The sequence below is a fragment of the Arvicanthis niloticus genome, chromosome 25 (genome assembly GCF_011762505.2).
Source record: "Arvicanthis niloticus isolate mArvNil1 chromosome 25, mArvNil1.pat.X, whole genome shotgun sequence".
Lineage (NCBI taxonomy): Eukaryota > Metazoa > Chordata > Mammalia > Rodentia > Muridae > Arvicanthis > Arvicanthis niloticus.
In genome coordinates, this window is record NC_133433.1 from 21,976,782 (window position 1) to 21,993,318 (window position 16,537).

General features: G+C 42.0%; 1 protein-coding gene and 1 long non-coding RNA gene across 3 annotated transcripts in view; one reads left to right on the forward strand and one right to left on the reverse strand.

The window, feature by feature from the left end:
• The window catches only part of Clvs1 (clavesin 1), a 181,553-nt gene that overhangs the window by 132,054 nt on the left and 32,962 nt on the right, over nt 1–16,537 (reverse strand). The gene's annotated exons all lie outside the window — the stretch shown is intronic.
• The window catches only part of LOC143438553 (uncharacterized), a 28,931-nt gene continuing 25,451 nt past the window's right edge, over nt 13,058–16,537 (forward strand). Inside the window, exon 1 of the long non-coding RNA XR_013107309.1 lies at nt 13,058–13,238. This is a non-coding gene — a long non-coding RNA (uncharacterized LOC143438553). The remainder of the gene's footprint in view (nt 13,239–16,537) is intronic.

A 16,537-nucleotide genomic window follows, 5' to 3' on the forward strand; every position in this document is an offset into this window, starting at 1 on the left:
GAACTTGCTTCCCTTCGACTGCTGTGGATTACAGTCTGGTATTACTGTTCTCCACAGTAACACACTCTCCAACACAGGAATCATTTCTTATCATAAGGACAATTTAGAAAATCACCCCTATTACCATGAAAGAGGCCCTAGGAGGAAGGTACAGTCTAGATAAGCAAACCTCAGCCAACACAATATACATTTCCTTTTCTGATGCCTCAGCAGGACACACAGGCAATTTTCCACTTTAATCCACGTACACTCCTACTCTTTGAAAGAGGACTTTGCTAGCCTTCATTTTAACCACTGAATAGTACACTTCTTGCTAAATCACAGTTTAAAGTGAGGAAAGGAGCCAGATGGCCAAAGAAGCTAGTCTCGTAGCCAAAAGACTTAGGGCAAGTTTTGGAACTAAGGCAGAATAAAACTGGTTCCTTTTGTAGGGGAAAATATCACAGGTTCTGTGTGGACACTCACTTAGTTGCTCACTTGCATAGTAGGTACTATGTCCAGGCTCTCTTCCCCTTCTGAGACTGTAGAGATAGGACAACAGTGCAAATCCCAATCTATACTTCAAGTGCGTGTACATCATGGAACTAGAAGAGGTTATCCAAGAGAACTGGACTCTTTTTGACCTGGTGTTGTCTATGATACTGAGCATGATTTCCTGATGATCCTGCTGGTTGAGGAAGGATTGATATTGTGGTGGGGTTTTTTGTTTGTTTATTTGTTTATTTGGTTTTTTTGTTTTTGTTTTTTGACAGTCTTTAGGGCATTTCCCAGCTTGGGGGCAGTCCAAGGGGTTTAAAATTGTATCTGGCTTAACTTACATAGTCAGGGTTGTTTCATTGTTTTGAATTTCTCTGTGCTCCAGGTTCTCCATTTGTATATTAAGATGATAGAACCAAGTCTCTAGGATACTGTAGAAAAAAATAATACATTCAACTACCTAAAGACCAGGGTCTAGCATAGAATGTGTACAGTACTGGCATTTTATCATGGTATGTGCTGTTCTTTTGGAGATTGCCACATTGTGGGCTTTATTAGTAATATGTGCAATATATCATGGTTTTATAGTTCCTCAGAATGGGCACTGCATACTTGTTTGGCTCCTCAGCCCTACTGTGGAGATTTGAAATAAACTGAGGAAGACAATAACACATATGTCTAACTTTATTTATACAGCCTTTTCTTTCTAGTAGGATGCTGATGATTCCTCACAGGCATTACCAAAATGAAATCTGTCATCTCTAGGAAGTAAAGTGACCTCTGAGAAGTTTGCTTTGGTGACACTGAGTAATTGGAAAGGGAATGAAAGGCTTCACTTGGTCTAAATTCTGTAATTGACCCCAAGACACAGACACACCCCTACAGTTTGTCCAGGTCTTTGTGGAGCACACACATTTTGAGTTTTCACTTCCTTGCACGTGGATGTCTGTGCCCATTCAGATTTTCTGAGTACCCTTACATTGCCTTTGTCTCTGGATATATTTCCCTGATGGTGTCCAGGGAAGGAAGCAAGAGTTGGATCAGGCTGTACCTGCTATGCTTGACAAATCTACTTCAGTTGTTAAACCACAGATCTACCAACATTTATTAATCTCTACTCTAGATCTGATGAAAAGTAAGGTTCTTCTTGTTGCTAGCCACCTAGAAGCATAGTACTACAAAGCTAAACCACAAACTCATAAAATGCCCACACGCCACACACACACACACACACACACACACACACACACACACACACACACATTAAACAGTTGATTATAACTCAGAACCACCAAGGCCCAATCAACCAGGTAAATATAGCACTTTCATACACTGTGTATGTGTGCACACAGCATTTGCATGGTGCATAAAGTGTGTACACATAAATGAAGACCAGAGGTCTATCTTTGTGTCTTCTTCAGTCACTCTCAGCCTTGCATTTGAGGACAGACATTTTTTTTAATACCTGAAGCTCAGTGATTTGGCCAGACTGACTGACCAGCAGGTTCAGGAATTCCTCCTGTCTCTGCTTCCTTATAAAGGGCTTATAAATCAGCCCCACTACATCTGACTTTTTAATGTGGATGTTGGGAATCTGAACTCAGGTTCTCATGCCTGTTACTTAGACAACTGAGGCATCTCCCAGACCTATTGTTATGCATTTTAAGAGACCCAAGATATACTAGTGAAATCCATTTGAAGTCTTGTTAATTGAGTGGAACACTGAGGCCTCTCTCCTGTCCCTCTGCAGAGAACCTAAGATCATGCTAATGTCAATATCAGAACCCAAATGGACATTTGGAAACATTCAGATTTTTACAATATTGCATCTCCATTTCTCTCATTTCTTTATCCTTCCATCAATAATTGTGTCCTTAGATCATATTGGCACCCAGCATGGCTCTTCTAGATGTTGTTCTGTCTTTCCAAAGTTCAATTAAAACATGTAATAATGAAGTCTGGCTAGAGAAAAAAATTGACCACCACTCTGCTGAACTCTGCAGAAAGTGTCACTTCATTATTTGTTGCTCTAGGAGGGACACCAGAGTGCTCACCTAGATGGTTCCATCGGATGCATAAAGCAGCCTTCATAAACCACTGCATCATGTTGACTTCTTAAAACTAAACTTTGAAAGGAGTGACAACTGCCACTCAGATTTCCATCAAGAGGTACCTGGGTTCTGTATGCTCAGCACCCGTGTCAGATGCAGAGGACATGGAATGGGGGAAACCATCATTTCTGGTTTTAAGTCCACCAATCAGGAAGAGTAGAATTAAACACACAACACCACTAGGGTGGTAAAAGCAAGTGGTTACTGAGATGGGCTGTCATACAGGTTCTTCTCCTCAGGGAGTTAAGGGTAGAGGAAATCTAGGCAGCAAGTGCCCAAATTCAAGGTTATTAATTAAAGACTGTAGGAACCCATCCCTCTCCTCCTTGGGTTACCTTTCCCCTTTAGTAGGAAGAGTCCACTCTCCTCTTTTTAAAGACCTTTCTTTATCAAGCCAATGGTGCAAATAAAAGAATCCTAAGATGGCCCTTCTGGGGAATGTTTGTTCCCTTAATCAAGAGGCAGAATGAAGAACGTTGACCTGAGGCAAATAAAATAGGGTTCTGAAAAGCAGAAGCATGTTGCAAACGGGGAGCAATAGCCATGATTAGCACCTTCAGATCTACCAGAGAGATTTTGGGTCCACCGACCAAGCCACCAATTATCAGCCTTGCAAATATCCTATACAAATCTAGACGCTCACAGGTGGCTTACTGAAGGTTGAAAAAAAAAAATCTATTGCTTTCTATGAAAAGACCAATTAACAAATCTTCATGACTTTTTTAAACCTGCTGTGCACTGAATGTCCTCCACGTCCCATGACAGTGGGTTCAATGTTCATTCAAAGAAAAGAGGCAGCAGCTGTGTTCGCTCAGAAACATTCACATGCTGGGTCTTGCAGAGTCCTTAAAAGCCATCAATCAGATTCAGGTAGCACTGTTCCATCTGCTGGTACAACACTGGCTTTCCCCTCCAGCCTTAATTTAAAAGGGAGAAAACATTGCCAGCCTGTCCCTTGTGTACACTCCTTTTTGTCTGAAACAAAGTTCCCAACCCCAAGGGAACTGTCCATCCAAGTGACTGCTCAGAACAAATCAGGCTGGATTGCTGTCTGCAGGGTGTGCAGCCTCAGCAGGGAGGGCCACCAGAATGACCACACCAGATGGCAGGTCCTAAATTGATTAGGAGCTTCCTGATAGATGTTTGAGGAAATACACACAGACATGAATTCCTGGTCTGGAAACCAGGGCAATAATTTGAACATGCATATTCACAAAGGTCCCCAAAAGAGAATTGGACAGCCAGCTGTGAACATGCGATACATGTGGAAAATGGATGACAAAGAGCTTGCTTGGGCAAGCCAGAGGACGACTACGTTCATTTGTGCATTTTAACACAGGTCTATTATCTTTAACGGCTTCATGCTGCCATCCAATTTCAGGCTCAAAGCAATCTGCAAACCTGGCTCTTTCTAAACAGAACGGTGCGCGTAGCAACATGTGGGATGGAGTTTATTTGTTGTCTGGAAATAGCTAACAACAAAGCAACTTGAAGCTGGAAAGGAGATATTTTTCTATTGTTTTCCTACTAGGCATTGTTTATTCTTTTGGTGCATTTTGAAATTATATGTTTTTATTAACAATCCTTCTAAGCCTATTGTCCTCATGCCTGCATCTTGCCCATAACTCTTTCACTGAGCTGACAGCACCAATACCTAAGACTCAATATGCAGCAGATCAGACCCACTGTATCAAATTGTTTTCACATTTCCCAAAGTGCCAACCCCAAAACATCCCACAGCAGAGATTAAAGTTATTGAGGCAATTAAAAACAGAAAGATAATTCAGGAACAAAATTTTTGTTTGCTTCCAAAGAGCAGAATATTGAAACTTGTCCAAATTAAAAATGAGCCCAGTGATAAGACAGCTACCATGGTATGGGAATTTCCTCAAATGCATTAAAAATGGGAATGTCATTTGACTAGTAAGCTCACTTCTGAGTATATAACCAAGACAAAGGGACCAGCATGCTGAAGAGACACTGCACGCCCATGTTTATTGTAGCTCTGTTCACAACAGCTAAACTATGGAATTAAACCAAGTCTCCATCAATGGATGAAAGGATAAATCCCAGTATATATGAGAGTGGACTCTATGTGTGCCATAGAAGGAAAGAAATCCTATCTGTTTTTACAACATGGATTATTGAACTGGTAGAACATGATATGAAGTGAAATGTGCTAATAACAGGACAAACCCTATAAATAATATCTTACTCATGTGTGTAACATAGAAGCAGAGGAGAATGGAGTTACCAGGAGCTGGGAATGGAGAGGAGGGGTGAGTAGAGGTGGGTCAAGGTTATAAAATTTTAGTTAGATAAGAGGTCTGTTATATACCATGATAACCATAGTTAATAACTATCACTTAACTGTAGTTAAATAATGTAATTTTAAACATTGATAAGATTAGATTTTAAGTGTTTACACCTCATAAAACTATGTATGTGAGATAATGAATATGTTAATTAGATAATCTAACCATCCAGTAATGTATGTATGGTTTTTTTAAATCGTGTTGTTTGCCATAAATACATGCAATTTTAATTCACCAATTAAAATAACCAGAGAGAAAGGAAGGGAGTCCAGAATTTAGGAGAATGTGGTGGCTAATCTTGGTTGTCAGCTTGATTGAATGTATAACCAACTGAAACACCAGCCTCTGGGCTCTCCTGTGGGAGATTTTCTTAAACATTATCTGAAGCAGAAAGACTCACCCTGAACATAGGTGCACCTTCAGGGAGCAGCGCAGGTAAGAGGACATGGAAGAAGGAAACTGCTTCTTGCCTGCTTACCCTCACACTCACTGGCAAATTTGTACATTTTCTCATTCTGGTTCTCCTTAGCTGATAATAGAATCCGATTCTTAGGGCTACCTAATGTTGACTGAAGACCAGACGCTTTCCAGGACTCTGGTGAATCACAAGCACAAGACTGGAACTGCTAGTGCCACTAGTCTTACAGGTTAAGTAACTACTGGACTCTGGGCCTCTCCAGTGTGAGACAGCCGTCACTGGACTACTCAGACATATCCTATAAGCCAGTATAATAAATTTGCTTTAATGTGTGTATTTATTCTGTTAGGTTCATTTCAAGAACACTAATACAGATTGGTAATCTTCCCTCTCACATTTTAATATTTGATAGTCTTGCCTCGGGGTTAGCTATTCTGAGTATCTGTTTACTGATAAGATGTGGACAAACACTTCAAACTGAGGAGGCACTCTCAATATGTCCCCTCAGAGAACAGGTTAGTAACCCAGCTCATTTGTCATGCTCTTTGAGGGCATAGATCACTGGCTCAGCTCAGGGCATCACCTTTGAATACTTTACAAATGAATGTTAATGACTGTCAATAGGCTGACTCTGTACAGGTTTAGCTGTTTGATTATTGTTATTATTATTATTATTTTTAATCTCTAGAATCTTAAGCAGAATTCCAAGCACCTTGAAGCTCTGTCTATGCAGCTCTGGCAACCATGCTGAGGTTTGACAAGGGTTTTCACTGTGTCACTACAATCCATTCATACTTAGGTAGGTTAAGGGATGGGTGGGGCTGACCTCATGCTGGCTGCACCTGAGCCAGTGAAGGACATTTCTCTTCTTTCCGGAGAGCATCTCAGCCCCCTCCGAATAATGGCAGCCATGCTCACAGACAATCAGTTCCTCTCACCACCAGGCATACGCACTGTGACACTGGGATGTTACAGTGAATATATTAGACCCTGTCTGGCTCTGTTTTGCAGCTGGGCATGGATACGCTGGAAAGCCAAGCAACCAGAATCGACTCAGGGTACAGGGAGCAGGAACTCCTAGCTAAGAACCCTAGGAATGTTTCCTATGCCTGGACTCAGTCAGAGAGACCCATGTGTACATTCTACACCAGAGGCAGGAAGGAGGTAGAAACACTGATAAGGAGCTGCTTCTGAAAGCATCTGTTGTGAGGGAAGATAAATTTGAGAATAAACAAAGATATCATTTGGAAACCAGAATGTTGAGGACTGAGAGCCTCCCTTATTTAGCTGGGTGATCTTAAAAATTTTCCTGACATTTCTGGGCCTCAGTGGTATGTTCTATAAAAGGAAAGGCACAGGAGCATCCTTCTAGCAGGGTCCATTAAGAAGATGATGTTACAAATAATTTCTAAGTGTCAGTCCTACCATCCTGCCTCTCTCTCTTACCCATGGGTGAATTATTTATTTAATGAGTCTAGTTTTGGGTCCTCTCATTAAAAAAAAAAAATAAAAACAACAATATCTCACCTTATAAGTTTATTTTCCAGAATAAAAGGTTGCATACAAACCCATCACAAATTATGAAAATTCAACTGGTTAGATCAGATGGGGGTAGATCTGAACAGTGGGATACAGCATTAAAAATTTCTAAAAGATGGGAGATGCCTTGGTAGTTCTGGAATCATGGGAAGTCTAGTGGGGATTTCTCAGGGTTCTAAGAGAGCCTACACTAGGAATCAGAAACAAGGAGCCAGGTGTGACAGACCACTGTAGGGTTAAGGAGAGGATGAGTTGCAGAAAACCTGTTGGCTAGCAGGGTAACGACAGGTTCCCCACCTGAAGGGAAGATGAACAAGTCTTACTCACTGCTTTGGGCTGGAAGAGGGTTGGTGTAGATAAGGATTAAGTACCCTGGCCTCTGTGGTCCTGTGGTTAACACACAGGGGTGTGATCAATCAGTCATCTTTCCTAACTGATGTCAAACCCAGACAGGCTGACTCTGAATGACTGATGTCACAGTCTGAGAAAGAAGTGACACAAGCTTTGCAACCTTCACCCTGGAACCAGACTCTCTGACAAGGCTGACACTGAACATCTATTTCTCTGTCTGCTCTTCTTGTTGTATCTTCTTTTTATTATGTCTTCAGATCCAGATGGATTTTTCTGTTTGTCTTGCCCTTTCTGTTCTATTTACTACTACTGATCGATAACATTTATCCTTTTATCTTTCCTTAGTTGTCTGCGGTTTGTAGAGACGACTTCAGTCAGTGCTTGGGAGGTTTCCCATTAATGAGCTTCTCCTGGGCTCTACCACTGTTTTTGGTTTTTTTTTTTTTTTTGGTTTTTTTTTGGTTTTTTTTTTTTTTGTTTTTTTTTTTGGGAGTTTGGTTTCCTTCTTCCCCTCACTGTTGCCTGTTATTATTACTAGGATGGTTGATTTTTAGTTCCCGTACATCTCCTAAATGCTGTTCTTGTTTGCTCATTCACTGAACACACACCACCACTACCACCACACACAACATATACCATACACACACACACCACACACACAACCACACCACCACAGACAACATACACACACCAGCATACACAACATACACCACACACACACAACCACACCACCACAGACAACATACACACACCAGCATACACAACATACACCACACACACACAACCACACCACCACAGACAACATACACACACCAGCATACACAACATACACCACACACACACAACCACACCACCACAGACAACATACACACACCAGCATACACAACATACACCACATACACACACACACACACACACACACACACACACACACCCCTTCCCTAACATACAGACAGGGCCACTGATGTTTCTGTCCCTTCACTGATTGATCCCAGGTGGCAGACAGAGTCATCCATGGTTCACAAGAGGCATGATAGCGAGTCGGAGGTCACTGAAGTGCTGTCAAGAAAGAGTGTAGCGTTATCTCTAGCTTCAGGAAAAACATTTTGCCCACCTGTTATAAGCCTAACCGTGCATTTTAAGATGACAATAAATGTCACAAGGATTAAGTAGCAAGCACCAGGTTGGGCAATGGGCCTCAAGTTGGGGGAAACGTGGCTCTTCTCAAGGGGGACAAATGTGAGACTGTCCTTGGAGGAAAATGAGTGGCGCCACAGCACTGGCTGAATAGGCTCCCAACCCAGGTGGATAACAAAAGATGGACAGGAGGGCCCGGCAGGTGGGTGGATACGAACTTGCCTTATTTTCTTCATTGAATCCTTATCACCATAGGGATTGCCCCTCCACCTGGATATCTTTCCATCCAGACCCCCTTTATTCCCCACACTGTGGGAAAGGCAAAGCTCCCTTATCTGCCCCTGCTGGGTCACATAAATAGGTTTCTTTCCCGCCAGCACTCAACAGCAAGCAAAGGGAAGTGGCCTGGTTACTCCCTCCACAGTACGAAGAAGAAATCTGTTTTTACAGCAGTCTGTTGCTCAAAAAGAATAGAGTTCGATGATGTGCTGCTTTGATGTTTGCTTTGCTAAAGCAAGAGTTGATACTTTTGAGACAATGGATTTGATGCCTAGAGACAGCAAAGGCCTTGTGTTGGAAGATCAGCTCAAAATAAATTCCCATACACTCCCTGGGTTTAGTAAGTGTTTACAAATAACACTCTTAGTGTGGAAAAAAACAGATGTAGCGTCCAGAGAAGGAAATTTTCCACCAGCCAGTAAAGCCCATTTTCTCCCTCATCCAATCTTAGGTAAGCTCGGCTGCACCAAGTTTACAAAGCACATTTGCCTTCATGAACTCCACTATATTCTCTAGTTTGGAGCTGACGGCCCAGTCTCCACCAGAGTAGATCATAGTCACCCATTAAGACCTAGCTTAGCCTAAGCTGCCTGTCCCTCCATCCCTGTATCACCATGGCAACCTGCATATTTATTTGTCCCTTCATTAACTACCTTATACTGAGATACTTCCCTCAGTTTTCTCCCACTCCAGCCTCTTATCTTTACAGGCAAAGCCATCTTGCCTATTTATACTAACAATGCTCAGTTGACCTGGTTCTTAATATTCTAAAAATATAGCAGCAATTTAGAAATCCCACCAGTCTTTGTGTTTTGAGAACCAGCTGATTGCAAAGGACTGCCTTCCCAGAGGACTCAGGATAAAGCTCCCACAGACAACCCTTTACTTAGTAAGGACAAGGCTGGATGCAGCCCCTTCAAAGACTTGTCTTTTGCCTCATTAATAGTTCGATGGACTGCTTTTCTCTAGAGATAAGTCAGAACAAAAGGCCTGTTAAGGAAATCTGGTTTAGATTCTGTCTTTCCTTAAGCCTCTGTTTCTGACAAAGCCAGCATGTAGTTCCTGCCTCCACACAGGGCACAGCAGCAGACTCTCTGATGTGCTGGGTCACCATGCCAGGCCCTCATCCTCCTTCCCACACTTGCTTCTCTCTAGCCTTGTTTAGCCACTTCCGGAGACCTTGCAAATCTTGGGGTCACAGTGTTCCTACCATGGGATCAGCCACTCTCCTCTACTACCCACCTTAGATGGTTTTGATATTTGCGAAATTCATTCTAAATTTTCTTTTCTTTCTGGGGACTACTGTTATTCTCAGGCCACCACATCCTTAGAGGGCCATAGGTTACTGAAGTTTGATTCTTTCAAGGTTTTGGGTTTATAATTACTTCTTATTGTAAAGAGTACCTATTTGTCATGAGTTTTGTAAAAAAAACTTAATCAAACCCCTAAGTTTCTCCATATTCTTTTATTTTTCGTTAATTTATTTACTTATTCCTTTACATCTCTATCACATTCCCTTCCTTCCACACATACCCCACAGCCCCTTGCCACATCTCTGCTTCCCCTTCTCCTCTGAGAGGGAGGAGCCCTCCACCTCGGGTACCAGCCCACCCTGGCACATGAAGTCACTGCAGGACTAGGCACATCCTCTTCCACTGAGTCCAGACAAGGCAGCCCAATTTCAGAAACAGGATCCACAGGCAGGCAACAGAGTCAGAGAAAACCCCTGCTCCAGTTGTTGGGGGACCTGCATGAAGATCAAGCCCCACATCTGCTACATATGTGTGCTGGAGGTTTGGGGTGGCTAGGTCCTTCCCATGTTGGATGCACTTTGGTTGGTAGTTCAGTCTCTAGGAGCCTCCAAGGGCACAAGGTAGTTGAGTCTGTTTGTCTTCCTGAGAAATTCCTATTCCCTCCGGGTCCCTCAGTCCGTCTGCCAACTTTTCCATAAGACTCGTTGAGCTCTGTCTAATGTTTGGCTGTGGGTCTCCACACTTGCTTTAGTCTGCTGCTGAGTGGCTCCTCTCAGAGAACAGTTACGTTAGGCTCCTGTCTGCAAACATTCCATATCTTATTTATGCTAATCATCCCAATCCAAGGGCTATTTTTAACCAATTTCACTTCTTGAGCAATATAGTAAAAATATAATTAGTAATCTCATAAAAATAAATAAATTAGAACATTTGTTGCCTTAAGAAACAAATCATGCAGGACCTGGGGAGATAGCCAGTTATGAGTTGTGAGACTGAACTACCAACCAAAGTGCATCCAACATGGGAAGGACCTAACCACCTCAAACTGGGCTGCCTTGTCTGGCCTCAGTGGAAGAGGATGTGCCTAGTCCTGCAGTGACTTCATGTGCCAGGGTAGGTTTGTACCTGGGATGGGAGGCTCCTCCCTCTCAACAGAAAAGGGGAGACAGAAATTTGTTGAGGGGCTGGGGGAGGGTGCTGTGAGGAGGGAGCTGTGCTAGAGGTGTAAAGGGATAATAAATTAATGGAAAGTAAAAGAATATGTAGAAACTTAGAGGTTTAGTTATTCTTTTACAAGTTATGAGCACTTGTTGCTCTCATAGGAGACTGGGATTTAATTCATAGCACCTACATGGTGGTTCGTGACCATCTTTAACTCCAGTTCCAAGGGATCCAATGCCCTTTTGACCTCTGTGGGCACAGGCATGCATGTGATCCACATACATACATTTAGGCCAAACACTCATACACATAAAATAAATAAATACATCTAAAACTTGTGAAAAATAATTTGTACAGATATTTTCAATAATAACTCATATAGTTAATAATAGATTATATGGTCATATAAAGAAAAATTATATATATATTACATTAATATATGTATAATATTAATATATATTAATTAATATATTATATAATAATATATTGTGTATAATATATAATTAATTATATATGTATATATGCATATATATTAATAAAGCTTTCAGCTAACCATGGCTGATTGAACTGATATAGGGAACATACTGGCTCATGCCTATGATCTTGGGACGCTGAGGTGGGAGCCTTGCCTGGGTTGTGCCCTGAGATCTGATTAAGCAAACAAACGCAGATGGCAAACTGAACTTGTGAGTTTAGCTCATCTTTATCTAAATTGCCATTAACATAGAACAAATTACTATCTTAATAATCAGCGCTATAGGACACAGAATGCCTCTGTGGAGCTGGTGCATGTGAGACATAGCGGGAGATTTGGGGAGTTAGCCAGATAGCCAAGTGGTGCTGGCCCAACAGAGCAGAGAAAGCAAACTAGGAAGAAACTTGTCAACTGATGCCACAAACTCCTGAGGGTGCCCAGGAAATAGAGCACCCCTGAACAAGGCAGGGGGCCAATAGGGTACTCCATGAAAGTGTTTAAAGTTGCTGATCCACATCCAGATCGCCACACAACAAAAGGGCACTTTAGGACCTAAAGCTTAGAAGGGCAGAGGAGCTTTCATCAATCCCAGCTAAGGTCAAGGCCAAGGCTACAAATGGACAATGTGAAAAATCTACATCCTAAACTGAAAAAGAAATCACTCAATCCCACATATTGCTGCTCTTTTTCTAGTCAGCCCACAGAAACCTGACAGCCCATCCTTTCTCCTAGTCAAGAGATTGAAGAGTCTTTCCTGGGACGTGCATCACTCAAGGTAAAAGATCCAGCTACCACGATTGCCGGGCCTCACCACAGCCAGAGCCGTGAATCTGTGAGATAACATAAACCCTACCAGGAGCACAATTCCTAGACTTGCAGAACATCAAAACAGTAACCTTTCTACACCTGAGGAGTATTCATCAGCCAACAGTCAGTAACAATTTGTTCTTTTTTTTTTTCAAACAAGAGGACAGAATAGGTCTGTAGAAAACTCAGGACTGAGAGCTAGAATTGACATCCTCCAAAAGATAATAAAACATAAACATACCATAGCTATAAAGAAAAGAAGAAACAAGACATATACACAACCACCACCAAGAATAGAAAAATGCAATATTTTGTGTTCCCCCACGCCCCAAAAGGGAAGGAGCCATCATGTTAAAGAAAACTCCGTTAAAGAGTTCAAAGATTAAAAAAAAATGAAGAAATTAAACATTCAAATAATAGTTTTTAAAAATAAATGCCAGAGAAATATTGGGAGAAATTTAATATTGTGTATGGTAAAAAAAAAAAAAAAAAAAAAAAAAAAAAAAAAAAAAAAAAAAAAAAAAACCCTGGCTAGTGATTATAGTTTTCAAAATAGATGGGCCATAGAGCTCTCAGCTGAGAATATGAAAGAAGACCCAGACCTGTGGCAAGCACGGCCATATGAATTAATGAACAGCAAAAGATGCTCCCAGGAGAATTACAGACAGAAATAGAACAGAAGTCACATGAAAGGTCAAGGATTAAAGGATCACCAGACTTAAGGCTATATTAGAAGCCTAACAATGAAGCCTTCAAAACGCTGGGACACCAACTGCCAATCTACTGATTTCTACCAAGCTTAGTGGGAGAATACATTTCTCCGCTTGTGCGCTCTTAATAAATCAAGAAAGAAAAACACATGGGATCCAGAAAATGTCAGGGAAGACACCGAGGGAAGGCAAAAAGGAATTCAAGGTGAGTGGAGGAGGGATGGTGGGTCACAGCAGTGCAGCAGGACAGGTGGACAAATGATCGTCTTCAGGTAATATCCAGGGATAGGGCGTGGGGAGAAGGAGGAGGGGAGAGAATCAGAGAATACAGTAGTGACAAAAGCAGAAGCAAAAGTTCTCTAGGAATGAATGGGCCTGTGAAGAGGAACTAAAGCAATGCAGAGCTCCACATAAAGAAAGCTTCTTGGGTTGTGATCCCTTAATGTCACTGCCCTGGTATATTCCTTACAACGGGCCTCCTAGCCAGTCTGTGACAAGATTCATTTCTTGTCCAGTGTAAACAGAAGGCAGGAGGAAGATACAAGGAGAGCTATAGAGAACGACAGCCTGTGCTTCCATGAGCTCTCTCTCCCACTGACACAGAACCAAAAGAAGTGAAGAACCATGGAACCACAGATTATAGGAAACAAGGAACTCCAGCCACGACAGGTTAGAAATGGGTATCCATGCAGGGGGCCTTCTAGACTATCAGGAAGTGAGGTAGCACTCTGCAGCAGGCATTGTGGAAGGGAAGATGGAAGAATTTGCATGATGCCTTGGATGAAGGAAGAAAGGACCGTTTTTGTGTTGGTGGTAATGAAGGTGGTAAGATTCTGGCTACCCAGAGCAAGGTGGACAGGGATGGCAGGTAAACCGGGCTGCAGGATTAAAACAGTCAATCCACTATCACTGAGTTCCAGTCTCTGGCAAGTATAAGATTTCCAAAGCCTATATTTTCTCTACTTGTTAATTGCACAGAGTAACTGTCTGACTCACAGTGTTTGGAGGGAATGAAAGGTGACACATGAAACTCTCTTGACAAAGAACTATCTAGTAAGGCACTGTGATGCTATTACTACCAGGATTACATCACTAATTGGTACAGGCTTCTTCAGCTCGACTGCATACATACTGAAGAAGAGACTCTCGTCTCATTCTCCACTCAGTATCACAGTGTCTGGCATGTGGTGAACAATATTGATGCCATGTTGAAGAATCCATGGAGGAAGACACTAGAGTCTGTTGATGAGAGAAGAAATCCATGCTCCTAACTTAGTTGGCTCTACATGCTGACGGGTGAGGGAGCGACTAAGACATTGTCTCTTTACTAACCTGCTTATTGATGGGCAGAAATGTTAAAGGAGGTAATGAAAGTGAAACATAAAGACATGGCCATGACAGAAAAAAAAAAACCCTCTACACCAATATCTACACAGTTGTGTTCACCACTGAATGGCAAGTCACTTAGAATGCCTCTGGATTCAGCTTATTACAATGTACATAATATATGATAGGTGAGATTCTTTCGCTGAAGAGAAAAAAAATGGTCTTATTCTTTGAAGGGTTAGTCTTAGAGTTTCAATTGTTATGATAAGCGCCATGACCTAAAAGCAAGTTGAGAGGACAGGGTTTATCTGGCTTACGCTTCCATATATCAGTGTTCGTCACTGAAGGCAGTCAGGACAGGAGCTCAGGCCAGGCAGGAACCTGGAAGTGGGAACTGATGCAGAAGACATGAAGGATGCAGCTTACTGGCTTGCTCCCTATGGCTTTCCCAGCCTGCTTTCTTATAGACCCCGGGACCACCAGCCCAGGGTGCATCCTCCCCCATCAACTAGCAATTAAGAAAACTGCCTGCATGCTTGCCTACACAACCCAATCCCATGGAGGCATATTCTCAACTAAGGTTTCCTTCTTACAGATGACTTGAGCTTGCGTCAAGTTGATAGAAGAATTACCCATCACAGGGTTCATATTTTCCTACATTTCTCTACCATCACACTCACATAAAAGCGGGTACATTCACATGTATGTAGATCTCCCTTTTCTCTGGCCCTAGAATTCTATTTCAGCCCATTCTCGGCAATCACCCAAATATCATATTCATGAGAGCTGTTAAACCGAAAATCTAGTAGCTGAACTGAGCCATTTTTCTAGGGTTTTCAAGTATTAAAAGATAAAACCAGCCGTTCTCCTGCTGTATTTATTATGTGGAGAGAAATCCCTTAAATCACCAGAAGAAAACGCCGTTGAGAGTATTGGAAACTGAGCCTGCTGTAAATAGAGCATCAGATTTGACCTCAATTCTTCCTCCTTCTCTTCCACAAGTACCTATTATAGTCCATATTTATGCCAGATGATCTTCTTCATGGCATAAGGAATAAAATTAATTGCAGTTGGCTGCTGAGATACATTATCTAATGGCTGCAGAGCCTTCCCATCTCAGGCCACACTCATCTCCAATGTGACTGTGTTTCCTCTCCATTGACTCCCTCCAGGCAACCTGGGCATGCGGCTTGCATTGACAAACAGTGTATGCTAGAAAGAACAGCTCAGTTCTAGATTCCAGACCTCACCTCAATGATCTGGTAGCTTTTGCCTTTTCTTTCTTAGAACCATGTAGCCATCATTCCACAAAGAAACTAGATATACTGCCTAGAAAATCTTGATGTGGTGGCATACATCTATAATCCTAGTACTTAAAAGCCTGAGGCAGGAGGATTGCAATTTCGAAGCCGGTCTGTAGCTACACAGTATGACCTTGCCAAACAAACAGACAATAATAGAATCACTGATTCAGGAGTCCAGCTCTCCAGCTGCTACAAGTGAGCTCACCTCATAACCCACCCTATACCAGCGATGTGAGAAAAGTCGTGCAAAACCAGCAAAGAACCACCCAACTGAGCCACAGACTCACAGAAATCTTTACTCACTGCTACTTTAAGCCGTGAAGTTTTGAAAAAGTTTATGATCAGAAAATCACAACAAACCACACATTGTTACCTGGAAGCAGGGACCCATCATAGGATAGTCATGCCTTTGAAACATATGGCCTTGGCTTTAGTTCAGGTCGGGGTGGGGGACAAAAGCTAAAAGACAGTAGGAAGGCTGCTTTTTAGGTTAGAAGTGTGGGAAGGAGGCTGGCATTCAAAGCTTTGGGAAAGCAATCCATTTATGGAATGATGGAACACGTACAAGACTATTTTCTGAGATGCTGTAGAGCATCAAAAAACGTTACCTAATGAGTTCGAGGATCTGGCAGAAAGTTGACAGTGTCAATTGGCACTCTGCTGTGTATGATAAATTATGTCAAGAGAGAGATGAACTAAAGAAGGAAGATTTCAACTCGTGAGTATAATGTAAAGAAAGATAAATGGGCCCCAAATTTGTTGAGTTGGAAAAATGAACTGTTTTCATATTCTCAATCTGTCCTGAAAGCAAATGAATGATCAGTGTGCAATGTGGCCTAGACATGAAGATCAAAACAAGAATGTGGTTCTGAGG